Source organism: Malania oleifera, chromosome 5 (assembly GCF_029873635.1).
Source record: "Malania oleifera isolate guangnan ecotype guangnan chromosome 5, ASM2987363v1, whole genome shotgun sequence".
NCBI classification, from domain to species: Eukaryota; Viridiplantae; Streptophyta; class Magnoliopsida; order Santalales; family Ximeniaceae; genus Malania; species Malania oleifera.
This window is the reverse complement of record NC_080421.1, coordinates 88,391,531-88,402,855: the sequence shown is the minus strand read 5'-3', so window position 1 is coordinate 88,402,855 and position 11,325 is coordinate 88,391,531. Positions and strand designations below refer to the sequence as shown.

General features: G+C 38.0%; 1 non-coding gene across 1 annotated transcript; it reads left to right on the top strand.

The window, feature by feature from the left end:
* The first annotated feature begins 3,257 nt into the window (after positions 1-3,257).
* On the top strand, positions 3,258-3,363 carry LOC131156801 (small nucleolar RNA R71). The gene has a single exon (XR_009137073.1). It is a non-coding gene; the product is annotated as a small nucleolar RNA R71 (small nucleolar RNA).
* The last annotated feature ends 7,962 nt before the right edge of the window (positions 3,364-11,325 follow it).

Below are 11,325 nucleotides of genomic sequence, written 5' to 3'. Positions count from 1 at the left end.
GTGTCGGGTCCTTCACCTTAACATCTTCTCACCTACTCGCTATATCCAACCAAGACCACCCTAAATCAACTTATTCACAAACCAGGCGTGAATAGATCTGAGGCATTAGGCGGGTGAAGAGTCTTCATATGTCGAGAACATGTGTCGTGTCCCTGACTGTTGTTGTAGTTGTGTGGAGCAGGTATTAGTCTTTCACCTCTTTTGGGGTATTTCTATTTCTCTTTTTCTTTCTACTGCTCATTTTTCAATTTCTTTCTTTTCATGGTTAGTTAGGACAATCATAAGACTTCTCTTATTGTTTTTATACCACCCATATGCATTAAGCGCGAGCAAGAGTCCATGAAATAAGTTTATTTCTAGGGGTGGCCCAGCCTTCACATCTTGAGTAGGCTACAAAACCTAGGTTTCTATCTCCTCACTAGATATCACCCCTAGGCTAGCAATTTAAAAACCAATACTAGTGTACAAAGAATACCTAGAAAAAAATATGGAAAGTTGAGTTTCATGAACTTTGAGTTGACGTCAAAAACTCAAAAGAATGATAAATAGCTCAGCAGTACCTCACAAGGTGTCAAAGTCACCACAGGCGCTCTCTCAATGTTCACAAGGAACCCTAAGTGCTACAAGTCACGTGAACGTGTATTTTTTAGCCTTAAGAGATACCATGTAGATACAAGAGTTTATATAGCCAGATTAACACAATTAAAGATCCAAGTGTGTACTCCTAGGTTATATGCAAGTATGTGAAGGGCATAAGTAGTGTCACTCATGGCCTAATCATCCATATTCAATTTTTTTTTAATATTTTTTTTTTGTTATTCATAGATGAGAAATATTGAAGAAAAGAAAGAAACTTCCCTGGCTTCTTGGTGAATCTGTCAAGGAATTAAATTTTCAGCTCTATACTCATGTCAAATAAACATAAAAAATCTAAATTATTCAAAAGTGAATAGATAAATAAATAAATTAATAAAGATAAAATAAATAAACAAAAGAAAAACTCTTTGGGTTGCCTCCCATAAGCGCTTGTTTTAACGTCTCCAGCCTTACTTTTCAATCTTCATCAATTAGGATCTCCAAGAGGAATAAATGCACAGTTCCTCTCCATCTGTTCTCTATAGTAGTGCTTCAATCTCTGACCATTAAATTTGAATATATTCTTTGTCTTGTCCTTCAAGTCTATTGCTCCAAAAGGGAAAGCCTTGTCAATTGTATAAGGACCTATCCATCTTGACCTCAACTTACTCGGGAAGAGTTTTAATCTTGAGTTGAAGAGTAGAACTTGTTGTCCTAGAGCAAACTCATGCCTAAGAATCTATTTGTCATGCCACTTCTTCGTCCGCTCTTTGTAGATTTTTGCATTTTCATATGCATCACCTGAGAACGCATAGCGAATATGCTCAGGGAATTGCTTCAACTCTGGAGATATAGGTTGTTGCAACTTTTCTTTAGAGATTATAGAATCCTTCTTTGCTACCATAGGATCTAGCCTCCCCACATGCTGTTGTGTTGTAATCTGCTACAAGGATCATTATAGGTGATCAACTAGTACATCTTTTTGAAAAGCTTCTTCTACACATTGCTGAATGACATCTACCCAAAAGCAAGTGCTTGGATCTTCTAGGAATCTCATGTCTTGGTAGATGTTGAACATAACCGCTTCCTAGTCCACTCTCAATGTTAACTCTCCCTTTTAAACATCAATTAAAGCCCTTCCAGTGGCCAAGAATGGTTGGCCAAAAATTAGTGGAACTTCTTGGTTTTCCTCCATATCTAACACCACAAAATCAACAAGAAAAATGAATTTGTCCACCTTTACCAATACGTCTTCTAAGATTCCATGTGGATATTTGACGGATCGGTCTGCTAGTTGCAAAGAAATGGTTTTTTGTTTCATCTCTCCAAGTCCCAATTTCCTACAAATAGAACGTGGCATAAGATTAATGCTAGCACCAAGATCACATAAAACTTTATCAAAAAATGAATTTCCAATAGTGCAAAGCAAAGTAAAACTCCCTAGATCTTTTAATTTTTGAGGCAATTTCTTTTGAAGAATAGCACTACATTCCTCGATAAGCTTCACTGTTTCAAACTCCTCCAATTTTCTTTTCTTTGAAATGATGTCCTTTAGGAATTTGACATAGTTTGGCATTTGTTCCAAGGCATCTGCAAAAGGAATGTTCATGTAAAATTTCTTAAAAATTTCCAAAAACTTAGAAAATTACTTATCTAATTTTTGTTTTTGAAAACGTTGAGGATAAGTAAGTGGAGTTGAGAGAAGAGGAGGATTTTCAGGAAATGAAATTTCTGGTGGCGTGTCAGTCTCTCCTAGTGTATCGTCCACAATCTCCTCTTATTCCCTTTTATTCTTGCTTTAGCCATTATTTTCAGTTGTATATGTGAACATGGTTTCCTTTGCTGGTGACTTCTTAATTTCTCTTCCACTCCTAAGTGTGATGGCCTTGCATTGTTCCTTTGGGTTCACCTCTAGTGACTTCTAAATTTCTCTTCCACTCCTAAGTGTGATGGCCTTACATTGTTCCTTTGGGTTCACCTCTATGTTGCTAGGAAAAATTCCTCTTTGTTGGGAATTTATGGTGTTGATCAATTGCCTGATTTGCGTTTCAAGATTCTTCATGGCGGCTCCCATGTTGTTACAATGAGTCTCAATGTTATCCAGTCGTGCATCTGTCTTTTTAAACCTTGCTTTTGTCTTCTCAACAAAAGATATCATGGCATCCTCAAGTGACATCTTCTTCTCACTTTGTTGACTTTCAAATCCTGCTGGAGGTTGCAGCACATTCTTTGTATTTTCATACGACAAATTCTCATGATTTCAAGGCCTTGGATGGCAGTATTGTGGCATAGGATCACCACAATAATTGTAGTTCCGATTTTTGATGTATTGAACTTGTTCTTGACTCGCTCCATTGCCCTGATCTATCCTTCTTGTAGCTTCCACATATTTTGCACTTTGTGATATCCTTTGGGCTGTCAAAGCTGAAATTTGATGAGACAGAGAAGCAACTTGAGCAAAAAGTGTAGCAAACGGCTCCAATTCATGAATCCTCGTAACTTTCTTAGCCATAGTTATTTCAGTTGGCTATTGATAGTTATTTGAGGCCATTTCTTCCAAAAGAGTAGTAGCACCCTCAGGTGTCTTTGACATCAAAATTCCCCCAGATGCAACATTAACTAAATTCCGAGTTTGCCCATTTAACCCATTATAGAACATCTGAATTTGCAACCAATCTAGAAACCCATGTTGAGGGCAACACCGAATCAAATCCTTATACCTTTCCCATGCTTCATAGAGTGACTAAAAATCATGTTGCTTGAATTGACCAATCTCACTCCTGTGTTGAGCTTGTTAGCTTTGGTGTATTCCCAAGAGGGGGGGGGGAATTGGAAATTTAAACTTTTTCCTAGGTTTACCCTAAACAACAGCAGTATACACACAACCTAGGGTCTGACTATGTAATTCCAATATGCGCAAATGAATATAATGTGTGTAAATTAACTCATGCACGGCATTCACAACATAACATACACGTGCGATAAATAAATTATGGAAGAATTAAATGTACACGTGATATATTATCGGGGTTTGGCCAACTATGCCTACATCCCCGCCTCTAGCTCGCAAACCCGAGGATTCCACTAATACTCACTTAAAGGGTGGAGCAGCACCGATTACACTTAGGTCAGTTCAAGTGGCTGACTTCAATCGACACGCATTACCAGGATGACGCACCTAACTTTCCTAACCAGATCCAAGCCAATCCGTGACTATTTCAAAGGGTTAGTCTCCCTCTTAGGCCCGTGCCTAGAAATACAATAGTATTTTTTTCTCAATCAAGTTGGTACAGTGATTGTACTTTCATGTAAAACAGATATGCACTCAAATGCGCACAATATACTTAATCAATCACAAATCAACAATATAGGTAAATGTAAACTCAGTGATGTGTATATTTGTGCAAGCTACACTCAACAAGATATGATCGTTGATATGCTCAAGAGTGTTCTAAATAAGCAATACCTTAGAATTTAAGCAAAGCACAAATCAATACTTCAAAGATATGAATAAGATAATCAAACTAGTTCAAAAGAGTTTTCCTCAATGAAATATGCACAATACTAGTTTGAAAATGTTTTGCTTGTTTGAAAAATATTTGCACAATAAAAACCAAGCTATTGGACACTTGCAACAAAGATGCAAATATCCTAAGCTTACTAGGTTATCCCAACACAAGATTTATAGAATGAAAATCTGTGGGATAAACCTAAGCTAAACTCCCCAAAAATGATATCTCAATCACACAAGCACACTGGGAGTATTAGCAACTTCTACTAATTAATACCCCAAGCAAGAACTCTCACAAAGCTAAAAATAACCAATGGGAAGAAGGTATGAGAGTGTTTGGAAGTGTTATAGGCAAAATGGGATTTTGGATTTAAGAGAATTTTGGCTAATGATTTTTCTTAATCTCTGGCTAATCCAAACAAATGAACCCATATTTATAGGTTAGGTCAAAAATATAACCGTTTGGGACCTATTGGGTATTCTTAGAAAAATTTCAAATAGTTTAAACACAATTAACCTAACTTAACCCAAATTTACCACGGTTAAAATATTTTTAACCCACCGAGGTTCAGGTGGCTGAATCGAGGTTCAGTCGCCCGAACAGACACAACGAATAAAGGTCTTAAATGAGATTCGGTCACCCGGATAAGGGTTCCGCAACCCGAATCAAAGTCAGTAGCAAAGCTACATAACTTCGGGTGCCCGGTCCCGGGTTCGGGTGCCCGAACTCATGCGTTCGGTCGCCTAGGGTCCTTTTTGAACTATAATGGTCGATCGTCCGAGTTGCTGAGGTGTCCCAATCGAGGCATTCGGGCGCCTGAAAAAGATGTGTACATTTATAGTTTGGTCGCTTGAGGGCTAGTCAACTTTTTAACTTTCAAAGTTCGGGCGTCCGATTAGTTTGTACTCCACAGGTTTGGTCGCCCGAGCCCTCTTATCTTACTTAGATTTGTTCAGTTTTGAGCACAAATAAAACACACTCATATATTTTATGTAATATGTGTATGAGTGTTGGGACCTAAGGTTATACTAGGGTTTTTACCAAGGCCATTTTGAGATAGTTCCAAAAATTCAGCGTCAGTCGACCGAAGGGTGTCCTAAAGCCATTCGGTCCCTATGGTCATTTTATGGTTATTTTGAGCTTATACATACCTACATACATGATATGCAGAGATTATTACGGACCAATATAAATGAAATTATTACAGACCCATTAAAATTACAAAAAATAATAAATGTGTCGGGGTCTTCACTTTTCTTCAGGTTGCCGCATGCCATTATGAGAATCTGCACACAAACTTGGCAACCATTAAATACCTGAGTATTTGTTATCATAAAAACATGGTATGACCCATAAGGTTAACAAAGCTATTTTTGCAGGTGGAAAGAATTTAGCTAGAAATTTTTCTGCCATGTCCTGCCAACTAGTGATATTTCCCAGTTGTAAAGATTGTAGCCAACCTCTTGCCTTGTCCCTTAAAGAAAAAGAGAACAATCTTAGTTTAATAGTGTCTTCAGTAACACCATTGATCTTTACAGTGTCACAAATCTCCAGAAACATCGCCAGATGGATACTGGGATCATCAAGTGGTGATCCACTAAATTGGGTCTGCTGCACCATGCTGATTAATGCAGGTTTGAGCTCAAAATTGTTGGCATTAATGCACTGACATCTGATACCCGAATAATTTTCATCCACAACTGGCCATACATAATCCTTCAAGGCGCGTGGCTGCACATTTTGTTGTCCGTCATCCATGGATAGTACCCTCTTCTTCCTTAGTGCTCTGAGAGTTCTTTCAATCTCTGGATCAAAAGGAATAATTTTATGTGTTCTAGCACAACGCATTCAACATCAAAAACACACATGAAATAAAAAATAAAATAAAAAGAAAAGCAATAAAATAATATATATATATATATATATATATATATATATATATATACACATAAAATTCTAAATTAAAACCAAGATTACTTTGTATCAATATTGGCAAAAATAAGAAAAACTCAATTCCCAGCAACGGTGCTAAAAAGTTGATCGGTGCAAAAATGCAAGTGCACAGTATCGTAGTTTTATAATATAGTGTTGTGAAGAGTATCGTCCTCAGGAATTGATGTTTTAATTTTACCAAGTACCAAAATTGTACTACTCTTGATCTTATTTACAAAGATCAATAATTTTAGAATGCGAAATTGAAATAAGGCTACTTTAAATAAACTATTCAAGGGAAAATAAAACTTGTTGCCACGTATCAAATTAATGAGGGTGAAAACTTCTAGGAAATCGATTTCACCTAGTTTCTTACTATGCTTTACTCATCTAGCTAATTCAACTTTGTTTTCTCTATTTGTTAGCAAATCTCCAAATTTTTTCCAAAAACCTCTTTCGATAGTCAATCAGAATATATGCTTGTTTATTATTTAACATAAGAGCAAGCAAATTAATAACACAAGAATGCAATAAGACCCTAGATTTTTTAATGGTACGTAAGTTCATACAAGTCTTTCGATCTCGATATTCACCTATGCTGAATTATCCTAGATCTATCTGATAACTGCCCCTTTCGATAGCATATCACAAGACCAACATCATCTAATTAATGGCCAGTTAATTAAAAGCATTAAGCGCATAATAACTTATAAAAATATTAAAGAAAATTACTTCAGATTAGCATCGAAGAGCAAGCATAGTTTAAAATGGGGCTACATCATTTTCCTAGAATACAAAAATTAGTTCATACCGAAAATTAAATCAAACATAAACGTTTTCACCATGCTTTCTTTTATTTGGAGAGTAGAAAACAAAATAACACCCACAGCACTGCCGTCACACACCGCGAACACCCCGAGCACCGCAGTTGTTCACCGCTTTTCAATTCCGAAAAAGATATTAATTTTTTAGCGTACCGCCAACCACCCTTACTGTTCGTGTGTTGTGTCTACGCAGCACCCCGAAAGAAAACCACCAGCAGCTGCCTCCCGAAGACTGCCTCCCCCAAAAGAATAGTTCCCTCAATCCTTTTTGTTCTATGGCCTCCTTTGTGTGTCTCCCCAAGAGGAACCCTTTTCCAAACCCCTTGTGCAAGGCCTCTTGTATGTGGCCTCCCAAAAGAAAAAAGAATAGACCCACCTCTTTCTGTTCGACCTCACCCAAAGAAAAGCAAAAAGATCCCCCTAAAAATTCTTCCCAGTGTGTGGTGCGGCCTCCAACCTTAGCCCCCCTTCACGACCTCCCAAGAAAACCCTAAATGGCCTCCTAAAAGAAACCCTACTTTTCAAAACCTAAAAGCAAAACCTAGCCCACATTGTTGACTTTTCCGAGCTTTCCTTTCTTTCCTTCCTTTTCTCTTCTCTTTCTTTTTCTTTTTGTCTCACCAGTGCATCACCCAGCGCCCACGAAGAGTACCCAGCTGCATGGCTAGGTCAAATCAATTTTTATTTTTTATTTTTTTTCTTTTCTTTTCTTGTTTCTTCCCCCCTTTTTTTTCAGCGCACAAGCCCTATTTTGACCCTCCTACAGCCCGTAACTCTCAAAGCTCAAAAAAAAAATTGTAGATAATTTCCTTGCTTTTTACTAAATTTTGAATTATCTCGATCAAATCTCAGACAAGAAAGTTAAGGCTAGATTACGAAGTAATGCTGAAATAGTCCATAAAAACAGCGTTTGGTAACTTTACATCCGATTTCATCCTTGATGCAGCTAGTATTTGTCAAAAAACAAAACATGAACGTTGTAGAGAGTTCTCTTAGCTTTCTATAGCATCTTGAATCATCTAAATTGGAGGTCAGATAAGAAAGTTACGTACAGATTACAAAATAGTGTTGAAAATAGCCTCTCTTTGCGTGCAAAGCCTGACTTCCAAAAATTATCCTACAATAATAAAATATGAGTGTCCGCAAATTTTCAACAAAAGTAGGCTAATTTATCTTAAAATTATCAGATGTGCTCGATGATTAAAATATTAGACAAAATCGGGTATTTTAATTAAAATTATGATCTTGAATGCATGAATTTAAATTCATAATTACGCAACTGTGGCACATAATCATTGACCGATTGTTTTTTTTTTAAACGGTTTGACTTAATGGAGATAACAGAGTCAATATTACCATTAGGGCCACATGGTAGCTTTTGGGTGTGTCGCGTGCTGGCGAGTGGGCGTGGTCCGTCAGCCGGGTCAGGTCGTGCTCGCAAGTTCGAATTCAGGCTGCCGGTTGCTGGACCGGGTTGCAGATTGGGTTTTTTAGTCTGATGGTGTTAGTAGGGCAGAGAAGACGCGTGCGGGCACATGCACTGCATGACGTCAGTGGTAAATAGTGTCACCGATGTGTGGGAGCTTGTCGTTGATGCTAAATTCGTTGGCGGCGTGTGGGAGCATGTGTGGGGGCTCTCGAACTCCACTTGAAGCATGTTTTTCACTGTTGAACTTGTCTCGATGCAAATTTTACAATGGATTACTCGATTTTGACTAGCTTCAATAGTTGTTGTTTCATCACTTCGCGTATCCAATGATAGCGAATGTTAATATGTTTTGTTCGGGAATGGTACATTGAATCTTTACTCAAGTCTAGAGCACTCTGACTATCACAATGTACCTTATATTCTTCGTGTTTGACCCCTAACTCTTGAAGAAACTACTTTAACCATAACATCTCCTTCCCAAATTCCGTTGCGGCAATATATTCTGCTTCTGTTGTGGATAGGGCAACACACTTTTGCAATTTTGATTGCCATGATACAGCTCCCCCTACAAAGGTGAACAAAAAACCTAATGTGAACTTTCTCTCATCACGATCACCAGCCATGTCTGCATCAGTGTAACCCTCCAAGGTTGGTTTAGCTTCCCCAAAACATAAGCATAGTCCCGATTTTCGAGTATTTGAGAATCCATTTTACAGCTTCCCAATGGTCTTTCCATGGATTGGAAAGAAACCTGCTCACAACGCCTACAACATCGGCAATGTCTGGTCTCGTACACACCATTGTGTACATCAAGCTTCCAACTACTAACGAGTATGGTACTGTTGACATTTCTTCCCTTGATGAGTGACACAACTTCTTGCTTAGCTTGAAACGATTAGCCAGTGGAGTACTGGCTAGCTTAGCACTTTCCATGTTGAACTTTTTGATCACCCCTTCAACATACTTCTCTTGAGATAACTATAATTTTCTGGCTTTCAAATCACGACTGATCCTTATGACTAGGATCCGCTGAGATGGGCCTAAGTCCTTCATTTAAAATGACTTAGACAACTCCATCTTTAACTTATTGATCTTGCTTGCATCCTTACCAACGATCAACATGTCATCAACATAGAGCAGTAGTATAAAGACTACCATCAAGGAATATCTAAACATATGCACACTGATTTGCTACAGTCCTCTTGTATCCATGACTCACTATGAAAGAGTTAAATTTTCTATACCATTGTCTCAGTGCTTGCTTAAGGCCGTAGAGACTTTTCTTTAACCTGTAGACTGTGTTCCTTCCCTAGAACTTCAAATACTTCTGGTTGCTCCATGTAGATGTCTTCTTCCAAGTCTCCATGTAGGAAAGATGTCTTCACATCCATTTGTTCAAGCTCTAGATTTTACTTGGCTACCAATCCGAGTATGACTCGAATTGTTGTCATTTTCACTACTAGCAAAAATATCTCGTCAAATTCAACGCCTTTCTTCTATTCGAAACCTTTGATGACCAATCTGGCTTTATGCCTCACTATTTGTCCACTACCATCTTTCTTAAACTTGAACACCCATTTATTCCTCAGTGCTCTCTTCCCTTTGGGAAGTCTTACCAGCTCATACGTTTGATTCTTATGTAAAGAATTCATCACTAGTTTCATAGCTTCCACCCATTTGGTTTTGTTAGTATGAGACTGAACCTCTTGGAAACTTTTTGGCTCCCCCTTATTAGTGAGTAAAAGATATTCTGATTTTGGATATCTTCTCGAAGGAATCAAAACACGACCTCTTCCAAATATTTTGGGCTTAACTTCTTCTAGAGGATGAGATGCTTCGTCATTTGACTGATGACGATTCTGTAATTTCTGGTGAAGAAGGTTGTTGCTCCCCCTGCTCAACACCGTCTACATCTGTTTCTATAGGATCATCCTACAGCTCTCTATAGTTTGTGGGAGAATATGATGGTACAGGATCTGATACAATGTCTAGAGCACTAAAACTAGACTTCTTAGACTTTGTTTGTGGTTCAAAGTCCTCAAACACTTGATTTTCATGGAAAACCACATCTCTCTATCTGATAACCTTCTTCCTCTCCGGATCCCATAATTTGTAACCGAATTCATCATCTCCATAGACAATGAAGATGCATGGAATGGACTTCACATCTAGTTTTTGCCTCTGCTCATTATATATATATATATATATATGCAAAAGTTTTGCACCCAAACACTCTTAGATGAGTGTAAGAAACTTTTCTTCTGGTCCATACTTTCTTTGGAATTCCAAAATTAAGTGGTGCTGACGGTGATCTGTTGATAAGGTAACATGCGGCACGAACAGCTTCCCCCTAGAATGGCTTAGGTAATTTAGCCATACTGAGCATACTTCTAACTCTCTCTATAATGGTTCAATTCATCCTTTCAGCTACATTATGTTGTGGGGTTCGTGGGACTGTCCTTTCATGCCTGATACCGCATTCAGTACAGTATGCTCTGAACTCATTGGAAGTATACTCATCTCCATTGTTTGTCCGTAGGCACTTCAATTTCTTCCTTGTTTGCCTCTCCACCATAGCATGAAATTCCTTGAAATATTTAAATATCTAGTCCTTTATTTTTAGAAAATATACCCACACCTTCCTTGAAGCATCATCAATAAAGGTAACAAAATACCTGTTGCCGCCGATTGATTTTACTTCAATGGGTCTACATACATCAGAGTGTACCAAACTCAATGGTTTTGACCTTCTCTTCATAGAGGAATTAAATGAAACTCTATGTTGCTTTCCAAATAAGTAATGATCACATCAGTTCAAGGCAATACCTTTTTTGATTTTGATAAATGTCTTCTTCACCAGTGTAAAAAGTCCTTTCTCACCCATGTGTCTGAGTCTCTGCCATAAGTTTGGTGATGCTTTATCTTCCACTGCATTGATGTCATCAGTACAAATCATCACTAGCGTCTTATACAAAATGCAACAAATACGTCCTCATGCTATTGTCAAGGCACCTTTCGACAATTTCCAAACGCCTTTCCCAAAGTAGCTTTC